Source organism: Euprymna scolopes, unplaced genomic scaffold (assembly GCF_053919585.1).
Source record: "Euprymna scolopes isolate OS-2025 unplaced genomic scaffold, ASM5391958v1 sca49, whole genome shotgun sequence".
NCBI lineage: Eukaryota > Metazoa > Mollusca > Cephalopoda > Sepiida > Sepiolidae > Euprymna > Euprymna scolopes.
Genome location: NW_027633535.1, coordinates 112,501 through 122,500, shown reverse-complemented (window position 1 = coordinate 122,500; position 10,000 = coordinate 112,501). Strand labels below are relative to the sequence as shown.

At 59.8% G+C, this 10,000-nt stretch overlaps 1 protein-coding gene, 2 non-coding genes and 1 pseudogene across 3 annotated transcripts in view; all 4 read right to left on the bottom strand.

The window, feature by feature from the left end:
• The window catches only part of LOC145274857 (large subunit ribosomal RNA), a 5,724-nt gene extending 3,665 nt beyond the window's left edge, over nucleotides 1-2,059 (bottom strand). The window contains exon 1 of the ribosomal RNA XR_013866973.1: nucleotides 1-2,059. This exon is cut by the window's left edge and continues 3,665 nt beyond it. This is a non-coding gene — a ribosomal RNA (large subunit ribosomal RNA).
• The window catches only part of LOC145274839 (uncharacterized), a 14,898-nt gene extending 8,187 nt beyond the window's left edge, over nucleotides 1-6,711 (bottom strand). Inside the window, exon 1 of the mRNA XM_080127487.1 lies at nucleotides 6,661-6,711. The gene's annotated coding sequence lies outside the window, so the exon portion shown is untranslated. The remainder of the gene's footprint in view (nucleotides 1-6,660) is intronic.
• Nucleotides 2,653-2,810, bottom strand: LOC145274855 (5.8S ribosomal RNA). The gene has a single exon (XR_013866971.1). It is a non-coding gene; the product is annotated as a 5.8S ribosomal RNA (ribosomal RNA).
• Nucleotides 3,210-5,581, bottom strand: LOC145274851 (small subunit ribosomal RNA; annotated as a pseudogene).
• Nucleotides 6,712-10,000: the final 3,289 nt, after the last annotated feature.

The window sequence follows — 10,000 nt, the reverse complement described above, 5'->3', positions numbered from 1 at the left end:
TCGATTGGTCTTTCGCCCCTACACCCGGTTCCGACGATCGATTTGCACGTCAGAGGCGCTTCGGACTTCCACCAGAGTTTCCTCTGGCTTCATCCCGACCGGGCGTGGATCGCCATCTTTCGGGTCCCTGGTCGCTCGCTACGCCAGAGTCGGCCGAGTCGTACTCGGAAAAAGGGGAAACCGACCCGGGGGTGATGCGCCCGCGCGCAGCGCCTAAACTCGACGACAAAATAGGACTAGTTCAAGCCGCGGGATCTCACCGATGGGCGGAAGGAGGATATGGAAGCTGGCGCCCGGCAATTCCCCTTTTTGGATGATGCGCCGGTCCCCTCTCGGGGAGGAGGGAAAAACAACCGCACGTCAGCCACGAGCCTTCCCTCTCCTATCTCTCTCGGGAAGAGAGAAAAAAGGAAAAGTTGCGGGCACCGCAGCAGCGACGGCGGAAGGCCGAAAACGCCGCGCCGGCGGGATCGGGCACGGCTCGGAGGCGGGTGAGGCGAGGAGAAGACGACGGCACGAGACCGACGACACCCCCCGACGACCCCCGGACGACTTTGCCACGACACCTCTCCCGATCGACGCCCTCCTACACGCTCTCTCGCTTTCGCTTCGCCTTCGGGGTTAGTCAGAGGTGGCCCCTACGACTCGCGAACGGCCAGGACTCCTCGGTCCGTGTTTCAAGACGGGTCGGGTGGGTTGCCGATGCACGTCGCTGACCCGGGGTGGCGGGCGGCTCGAGTAAAAAAGCGTCGCCGAGCGACCTCTCCGGAAACGGAAACGGGCGCGGGCGGGGTTGCCCCCGACAAGAACCCGAAACGTCGGCGAGGTGCGTGACGGCGAGGCCGCGCCAGTCCTATCCCGCCTCTCATCGCGCACGCGCCCGAGACGGTGGGGCGCCTAAGGAGCGACACACAGAGTGCGTCGCCCGCACGCGACTTCCGGCGGGATCAAAACGGACCGGCTCGCCACGTGTAACGGATCGTGTCAGATTTCCTCCGTTCCCGGCAGAAAGGGGCAGTTACGTTCGCGGGCCCGACGGCCGGTGGCCCCCGACTTCACAAGGTGGGAAGACGGGGGTTTTCAGGGTGATGAAACGCCTGCCGCCTACGGAAAAAAACCCGCGTGTTCGACCTGCACGCCGGGAACGGGTCGCGACGACGGACCGGAGGGGAAGTGCGTCCGGTGCCGGCCGCGCGGAGGTCGCGCCGAAGCGCCCGCGCCATGATTACGCCGAGCGATGATGAAGGGGACGGGTGCAGCGGAGTCGCGCGCGGAGGGAGCAGGAGGAAAGAAGAAGCGGCGGCGACGGATGCGGCGGGTTAGGGCCCGGCGGCAGCAGCGATCGAGAGGACGAGTCCCCTCCGTCGCAGCCAACCGACGCAGCCACCTACCGACGCCGCGGTCGTCACCACGTTTCCCTTCCCGCTATCCACGCGGCCCGTCTCCTTCGTCGGCGACGCGGGCACAAAAGCTGGAACCGCGGGGAACGAGTCCCCCGCGGACACGACGAACGACGACCTGTGCCGCGACGGCCTCTCTTTCAAGAACACACATCGAGTTTGGGCTCGAGCCTAGGCAGCACCGGACTGAGTCCCCCCGCGATCGCGGTGAGCGGTCCCACCCGTTTACCCCTGGGCGGTTTCACGTTCTCTTGAACTCTCTCTCCAAAGTTCTTTTCAACTTTCCCTCACGGTACTTGTCGACTATCGGACTCGTCCCGGTATTTAGCCTTGGATGGAGCTTACCACCCGATTTGGGCTGCGTTCCCAAGCAACCCGACTCTCGGATCGAAGGCCGTCGCTCGCCGTCCGCACCGAATGGGCCTGGCACCCGCCGCGGGCGGCCCCGATCGAGGGAACTCCGAACTATGCGAGACGAAAACGAACGGCTGCCTTCGACCCATGCGCCACACGTCCCGAAGCCTTTAACTTGCGACGGGATTCGGCGTTGGGCTTCTCCCGGTTCACTCGCCGTTACTAAGGGAATCCCGGTTGGTTTCTTTTCCTCCGCTTAGCGATATGCTTAAGTTCAGCGGGTCGTCTCGTCCGAGCCGAGGGCGGCGGTTTTTAGTAGAGTGTGGTGTTTGGAGGAGAGGAATCTCGATCGGTACCCTCCGTGTGACGACGGCTGGCCGATATAGCGCCCGTCCGACCGAAAATGAAGAAGCCAACAATTAAAAAAAAGCGTGGGTCCTCCCCATCCGACGTTGCGTTGCCTACGACGCGGCCACCTTTTTACGGTGCGACGGCCGTGCTCGTCGCGCTGCTCGAGGCGTCGCTGAGAGACACCTTCATGAGGCAGAGAGCGAGACGAGCAGGCGGCGCTTACGTCGGCAGTCGGTTAGGTCGGTACTTTTTTTTTGGTCTCCCTTCGGCTGCTTTCGGACAGACTCCTCCTGCTCCTCCTCCACAGTGTTTCTTCACGCGGTCGAAAAGGGAAAAGACTCCGCGGTCTGCCAGCGGGAGACGAAGGAGGAGGCCGGAGAGGGTTTTAAAAAAAAAAAAGACATTGAAAGGAGTCAATTCTTTTTTTATTTTTCTTCCCCCTCGTCACTCGCTCCTGCGACGTCCCGGTTACCACCGTGCCGAGGACCGGGCGGGCACGGGGACGGCAAGATGTCGTTTCGTTAACGGAGAAAGACATGTAACGTTCCGCCTCTCGACCGGACGTGGCCCCGAGACAAGGGATCTCGGGGCCGCAATGTGCGTTCGAGGTGTCGATGTTCACTGAGTCCTGCAATTCGCATCAGTTATCGCGGCTGGCCGCGCTCTTCATCGACGGACGAGCCGAGTGATCCCCCGTCCAGGGTTCAGCACTTGGTTTTTTTATATTAGTTTTTGTTTATATAGATTTAGTAGTGTGCGAGGAGGTCTGTGCGAGGAGGCGTGACGGCATTGCAATGTCGCGAGTAGTTTGTTTTTTTAGCTAGCGGCGGTGGCACAGCGGCTGCAAAAAAACAAAAAAAACGATAAAGCGGCGACAAGGCAAAGAAGAAGCGGCCATCACTTGCGGTGGGCGAAAAAACAAACAGGTGGTAAGACGCGGAAGCAAGCAAGAAGAGCTGGGGCTTTAAAAACCTCCGCGTCACCACAAATCTATCTCTCGCTCCGCCTTTTATAGGGTTTGTTTGCGCGCATTCGAGGCGTTGACGCCGACAGACAGAGGAGGTAGGCCGGAAAACAACAAACCAGTCTCGAACGGGAAAACGGTAATGATCCTTCCGCAGGTTCACCTACGGAAACCTTGTTACGACTTTTACTTCCTCTAAACGATCGGGTTCGGTCGTCTTCTCCAGGCATCGAACGCCGAGGCGTAGATGCACGAGTGTCGTGACGGACACGTCGCGCACTGCCCGGCGGCGTCGTCGGCCAGATCCGAGGACCTCACCGGACCGTTCGATCGGTAGTAGCGACGGGCGGTGTGTACAAAGGGCAGGGACGTGATCGACGCGGGCTGTTGACCCGCGCCTACCGGGAATTCCTCGTTCACGGGGTTGGTTACAGGCCCCGATCCCTATCACGGGAGGTGGTTCAGAGGTTTCCCAACCCTCTCGGGCCGGGGCGAAGTCCCCGCTGATACCTCCAGTGTAGCGCGCGTGCGGCCCCGGACATCTAAGGGCATCACAGACCTGTTATCGCTCCGCCTCGTGTGGCTTTCTGCCACCCGTCCCTCTAAGAAGTGCGTGAGAAAACCGACCCGGACCCGAGCGCCACGGAGGACGCCGAGCCCGCCGTAAAAATCACTGACATCGGCGCACTAGTTAGCAGGCCGGAGTCTCGTTCGTTATCGGAATCAACCAGACGGATCGCTCCACCAACAAGAACGGCCATGCACCACCACCCACCGAATCGAGAAAGAGCTATCGATCTGTTCAATCCTACCGGTGTCCGGACCGGGTGAGTTTTCCCGTGTTGAGTCAAATTAAGCCGCAGGCTCCACTCCTGGTGGTGCCCTTCCGTCAATTCCTTTAAGTTTCAGCTTTGCAACCATACTCCCCCCGGAACCGAACTCTGGTTTCCCGCAGGCTACCCGCCGGGTCATGGAAGCGAACGCCGGCGGATCGCCGGTCGGCATCGTTTACGGTCGGAACTACGACGGTATCTGATCGTCTTCGAACCTCCGACTTTCGCTCTTGATCGAGGAAAACGTGCTTGCCACACGCCATCGCTGCAGTTCGTCTTGCGACGATCCAAGAATTTCACCTCTAACGTCGCAATACGAGTGGCCCCGACCGCTCCCTTCGATCATTGCCTCGCCGTAGACGGAGACCGACAGACGTAGACGAGGCCCTCTTCCATCATTCCATGCTTATCGTATGCAAGCTTGAACAGCCCGCTCTGAGCACTCTAATTTTTTCAAAGTGAACGTACCGGCCGCCGCGGACACTCGGTTAAGAGCACCCTTGGAGGAGAAACCGCCGACCGCAACACGCGCGCAGACAAGACACGAAGCAGGGACTCGGAGCGGACCGGGGGGTTCAAAAAAAAAGAGGAACGCGCGGAAAGGGAGAGGGAGAGAAGCGCGGGGGTCAGAGTGCGGGGATGCGAATGAACGCACCCAAACACACACACGTAGCACCCCCCCGTTAGACTACTCCCGGAACCGAACCGACGACCACTTGTTTTTTTTTTCCCGGATCCCGATCACGACCTCCTCGTCCACCTCGCCGGCAGGACCGCGTGGCGGGTATGCTAGCGGTTGACACCGGCGGAAAGGGCCGGGAATGCGAACGGACGACCAAAGTCAACGACGGACGATGGCGCCGCCGCCCCGGGGCCGCTTGCGCGACCACGAACCCGAGTTCGGACTACGAGCTTTTTAACCGCAACAACTTTAATATACGCTACCGGAGCTGGAATTACCGCGGCTGCTGGCACCAGACTTGCCCTCCGGTTGGTCCTCGTTAACGGATTTGAAGTGTACTCATTCCGATCGCGGGGCCTCGACAGAGTCCCGCGTCGTTATTTTTCGTCACTACCTCCCCGTGCCGGGAGTGGGTAATTTGCGCGCCTGCTGCCTTCCTTGGATGTGGTAGCCGTTTCGCATGCTCCCTCTCCGGAATCGAACCCCGATTCCCCCGTTACCCGTAGTAACCACGGTAGGCACTTAACCGACCGTCGACAGTTGATAGGGCGGACCCTCGAGAGACCCGTCGCCGGGCGTGAAAGCTCGTGCGATCGACCAGTGAGTTATCCAGAGTCACCAAAGCGGAGCGCGCCGCCCTATGAGCCCCGCCACCGAACGGACCCGCGAGCGGGAACGCCGACGACGGGAGGACGGAATGACGCGCATCGGTCTCAGTCTAATATGTAGCGCCGCGACCCGGAACGGCCGACGCGGGTGCCAGCGCGCGAGGCGTGGCGACGACGGCGCGCCGACCGATCGCGGCCTGTGTCACATGTATTAGCTCTAGAAATTGCCACAGTTATCCATCGCCTCCGAGAGGAATACGGTCCCGAGGATTAGGTCCGGTTCCTGAGCCATTCGCGGTTTCGCCCGTTCTAATGCGTGGCGTGAACTTACACTTGCATGGCTTAAGCTTTGAGACAAGCATATGACTACTGGCAGGATCAACCAGGTATCGTTGGAATTTGGGACTTTGTTTCGACAGAACGACAGACCGACCGACCGACCGACCGACATAAGACAGACAACTACAACGACGGGCACGTGTTTATTTATTTTTCGAGGGGGTTCGCCGTCAGAAGAAGCGCGCTGCCCGCGCTGATGCCTTTTTTGTTTCTCCCCTGACTTGGACCGAGACCGAGACTCAAAGAACGAAAGCGACCAACGTCGACAACAACAACGACAACGGCACCCTTGACAGCGATACATACGACAAGACACAAGCAGCACGACGGCAGTGCACACGGACATCGAGGGTCAGGTGCAGACTGAACTCGCCGAGGTCGTCGTCATCGTGGTCGCCATCGATTCCGTCTCGTCGTCGTCGTCGTCAACGTCCACGTCACAGCCGGCCGAGAAGAGAGAACAGACGACAGCGTCGACAACAACAACATCGACAACGGCACCCTTGACAGCGATACATACTGACAAACGACAAACAGCACGACGGCAGTGCACACGGACATCGGAGGTCAAGGTGCAGACTGGAATCGTCGAGGTCGTCGTCATCGTGGTCGCCATCGATGCCGTCTCGTCGTCGTCGTCTCGTCTTCGTCGGTCGTCGTCGTCATCAACGTACCAACCGACCGAGACGAGAGAGCAAGCAACAACGTCGACAACAACAACGACAACGGCACCCATGACAGCGATACATACGACAAACGACAAACAGCACGACGGCAGTGCACACGGACATCGGAGGTCAAGGTGGCAGACTGAACTCGTCGAGGTCGTCGTCATCGTGGTCGCCATCGATGCCGTCTCGTCGTCGTCGTCGTCTCCGTGTCGTCGTCGTCGTCGCCAACGTCAACGTCAACATCACAGCCGTCATCGGGGAGGAGCTGGACCAGGGCAGCGGCGGCGTAAATTTTCCCGTCACCTTCGTCGTCGCCTTCGTCGACCGACCGACCGACCGGCGTCGTGTTCGTGCTCGGAAAACCGAGGAGAGACAACGTGCACATGGCGCGTTCTCGCAAGCGGCTCCTCGGTCCGATTTTTTTGGGCGGCTTTTTCGAGCTTTTTTTTTTTTCTCACCCTTTTCGTCCGTGCGACGGCGAACGTTAGGGGAAAAAAAAAAAAAAAAAAAAACGACAACACGCGGCGGACCGGGCGAACAACATCGTCCGACACACACGACATTGACGACCGGTCCCCTTTTCACAATCGCATCGAGATAAAAACGAACGAGTCCGATTCGAGCACCGAGTCGCGGCGGGAGGACTGTCGGTGCAAGTATCGATCACTGACGTGAGCGCTTCGCCGGACAGAGGATGGCTCATCCGGCAGCCGTGCAAATCGACGGTATGGGAAGAACGAACAAGAAGAGCAACGACTTGATCGGCGGCTGGAACTGCGGACGGTGAAAACGGGTTAATCGACTGCGACCACGACTGCTCGATCGATCTTCTTTTGGCGCTAACAAAGGTGGAGGTGGCGCAAGAAGGGACTAGCGCTATCACCGTCCACGTATCAGAAGATGCGGCGGCAGACGTCGACGCTTATGCGTTGTCGGACGAGAAGTCGCTGCAGCACGTGTACCGCGAGCGGGACGTCCAAGGTTTTGCCAGACGGAAAGAAATCGGGTGTCAGCGAACGGTCACACGGCTGTGAGATCGGACGCTGACAGGAGTAGGAGGCGGCAGGCAGGCGGCGGTTACGGCGGCGGCGCCTGCTGCTGCTCATCCTCCTGTTTTGCTGCCGGCGACTTCCAGGACGGGAGAGCATCGAACAACGTACGTATGGTTACAAGGGGATCAGGATCTACATAGTTGCATCCCCCGCGGCTATTTTTTGTTTGTTTGTTCGCTCGTTCGTTAATTCGTTCGTTCGTTCGTTTCGTTCGTTACAATGTACGTTTTTCCGTTCGACGGCGGCAGAGAGCGGCGGCGTTTCTCCCTAATTCCGGAGGATTTATCGGTCGCACAGCGATGGGTCGTTCGGCCGATCATCGAAAGATTCGCAGGTAGTGGTTGAATGGCAGAACGGCAGCAACAACAGCGGCGGCTGAGAGCGGCGAACGCTGAGGCGGAAGCAGAAGCTGCAGCAAACGTATCGGCTAAACATGGTGGACATAGATATGGCTGACGACGCGGGTACCACGACGACTATGGAACCAGGAAAAGGAGGCCGTTAGTTGTTCCAACATATCGTTCGACACGTCGAGCAGCCCTAGGTCCACGGAGAAGCACACACACGTACCACGTATTATAACCTAACGACGATGAGCGGGCGCACGGTTGGCAGGAACGAAGGCGGCGGATCAAAACAAGTTGGAGCGCGGCGACAGCGATAAACGGTGACAGCCCTAGGCGGCGGAGATGCCACTTTCTGACGCCTTTGCGACAAGCCCGTAGAGACGTTCCGGACCACCACGAGGCAAAGAGTCGCTGCTCCGACGAACCGACACACCAAAGTGTGCTTCCTACCGAACATGTTTTATAAAACTTTCAAACTGGAAAACCCCAGAAATGGTGTTGGTATTCGTCCCAGACCCACCTCCGACACCTGAAAATGGTGGTCAAAAAAAACGTCGATTATACGAAGCGACATTTCTGGTCGGCGATTTTCCAGTTTTACGCCTACTGCCACATGGGGATGTCGGTAGGCGTCGCAAAGTGCCTTCTCGTACGCCTAGGCACACCAGGACTTTGTCATTTTTTTCCCCCTCGACATTCCTGGTCCCGGTCTATTCCGATTTTACACCTACCGCCATGTGGGGGTGGCAGTAGGCGTCGAAAAGTGCCTTCTCGACCGCTAGCGACACCACTACTTTATCGAGCCTACTGGAGGGCCCGCACACCTGACCCGGGGGCCGCGGAGTCGACCCCGGGGGCCTCCTGGCGTCTCGCCGCCGCTCACTTGGACGCCTTCCGCAACCTGTGGTCCCGCTCGGGGCCGCCGGGAGCCTCGCCGACCTGACCGGTGTCGGTAGGCGTCTGGAAGCGCCCGGCCGACCTGGACGAGGTCCCCCTGGCCCCCGGGGGACACCCCTTAGTTGGATGGGGGTGCTGTCCCGGGCACACATGCAACCCGCGGCCGCCTACCGACAGCCCCCTTCGCTCGATCGCTACTCCTTTCCAACATATGTCGGAGAAGCCGGGCGGTTGTGAAACCCCAGAAATGGTGTTGGTATTCGTCCAGACCCACCTCCGACACCTGAAAATGGTGGTCAAAAAAAACGTCGATTATACGAAGCGACATTTCTGGTCGGCGATTTTCCAGTTTTGCGCCTACCGCCATGTGGGGGTGGCAGTAGGCGTCGAAAAGTGCCTTCTCGACCGCTAGCGACACCACTACTTTATCGAGCTCTGGAGGCCCGCACACCGACCCGGGGGCCGCGGAGTCGACCCCGGGGGCCTCCTGGCGTCGCCGCCGCTCACTTGGACGCCTTCCGCAACCTGTGGTCCCGCTCGGGGCCGCCGGGAGCCTCGCCGACCTGACCGGTGTCGGTAGGCGTCTGGAAGCGCCCGGCCGACCTGGACGAGGTCCCCCTGGCCCCCGGGGGACACCCCTTAGTTGGATGGGGGTGCTGTCCCGGGCACACATGCAACCCGCGGCCGCCTACCGACAGCCCCCTTCGCTCGATCGCTACTCCTTTCCAACATATGTCGGAGAAGCCGGGCGGTTGTGAAACCCCAGAAATGGTGTTGGTATTCGTCCAGACCCACCTCCGACACCTGAAAATGGTGGTCAAAAAAAACGTCGATTATACGAAGCGACATTTCTGGTCGGCGATTTTCCAGTTTTGCGCCTACCGCCATGTGGGGGTGGCAGTAGGCGTCGAAAAGTGCCTTCTCGACCGCTAGCGACACCACTACTTTATCGAGCTCTGGAGGCCCGCACACCGACCCGGGGGCCGCGGAGTCGACCCCGGGGGCCTCCTGGCGTCGCCGCCGCTCACTTGGACGCCTTCCGCAACCTGTGGTCCCGCTCGGGGCCGCCGGGAGCCTCGCCGACCTGACCGGTGTCGGTAGGCGTCTGGAAGCGCCCGGCCGACCTGGACGAGGTCCCCCTGGCCCCCGGGGGACACCCCTTAGTTGGATGGGGGTGCTGTCCCGGGCACACATGCAACCCGCGGCCGCCTACCGACAGCCCCCTTCGCTCGATCGCTACTCCTTTCCAACATATGTCGGAGAAGCCGGGCGGTTGTGAAACCCCAGAAATGGTGTTGGTATTCGTCCAGACCCACCTCCGACACCTGAAAATGGTGGTCAAAAAAAACGTCGATTATACGAAGCGACATTTCTGGTCGGCGATTTTCCAGTTTTGCGCCTACCGCCATGTGGGGGTGGCAGTAGGCGTCGAAAAGTGCCTTCTCGACCGCTAGCGACACCACTACTTTATCGAGCTCTGGAGGCCCGCACACCGACCCGGG